The sequence below is a fragment of the Aplysia californica genome, unplaced genomic scaffold (genome assembly GCF_000002075.1).
Source record: "Aplysia californica isolate F4 #8 unplaced genomic scaffold, AplCal3.0 scaffold01416, whole genome shotgun sequence".
Lineage (NCBI taxonomy): Eukaryota > Metazoa > Mollusca > Gastropoda > Aplysiida > Aplysiidae > Aplysia > Aplysia californica.
In genome coordinates, this window is record NW_004798686.1 from 5,778 (window position 1) to 6,625 (window position 848).

The window sequence follows — 848 nt, forward strand, 5'->3', positions numbered from 1 at the left end:
CCCCTTCTCCTTTTCTTTGTGTATCTCTGTCCAGTAGCACCTCTTATCTTCGGCACTTATATGAAACTTACAAGTGCCGTAAAACTAAACTAAATGAACTATTATCTATTGCAGTGACACCTACATCCTGCAGTGTCTTTTAGGCGCCAAAATGCGCAACAATTAGGATCTTGCTACTAGACCTATATTATGCTGTCTGATCTATATCGTGTCGATGAAAACGTAAAAAATAACCCCATCTTAAAATGACAACAAACAAAACAAAAACACCCCCCACCCCCCAAAAAAGTTCTTCCTTGCTTTATGTCTTTTAGGAAAACATCCGTGAGCTTTCTCTGCCTCGATTTAGCCAACAGTTATTACATTCTGGAGAAGATCAAATCCAGATTCTACTTCTTATTTTCCCTGACCACTGGTGAAGAGAGAAAACAGTGGAATTCCATTCTTAATTGTTTAGCAGAGAGAGAGAGAGAGAGAGAGAGAGAGAGAGAGAGAGAGAGAGAGAGAGTGTGTGTGTGTGAGTGAGAGAGAGTGAGAGAGGGGTGGGGGTATGGGGAGACGGAGAGTGAGTGAATGAGTGAAAGAAAAAAAGAAAGAAAGACAAACAGACAGACAGACAAAGAGACAGACAGACAGGCTGACAGATTCAATGTTGTGTTGCGACCACACATCGGAGCGGCGTGGTCAAGCGTTCTCCGAGGTAACGAGACACCGGATCGACAGAAGGGAGAGGGAAAGTGGGGGAGAGGGGGGGGGAGTGGGGCGATTATCGGCCGAGTAGTCAAATCTGGTTTGCAAAACAGCTGATGGTCATTTGCGTTGAGTCGAGATCGAAGGACAAAAGCTAC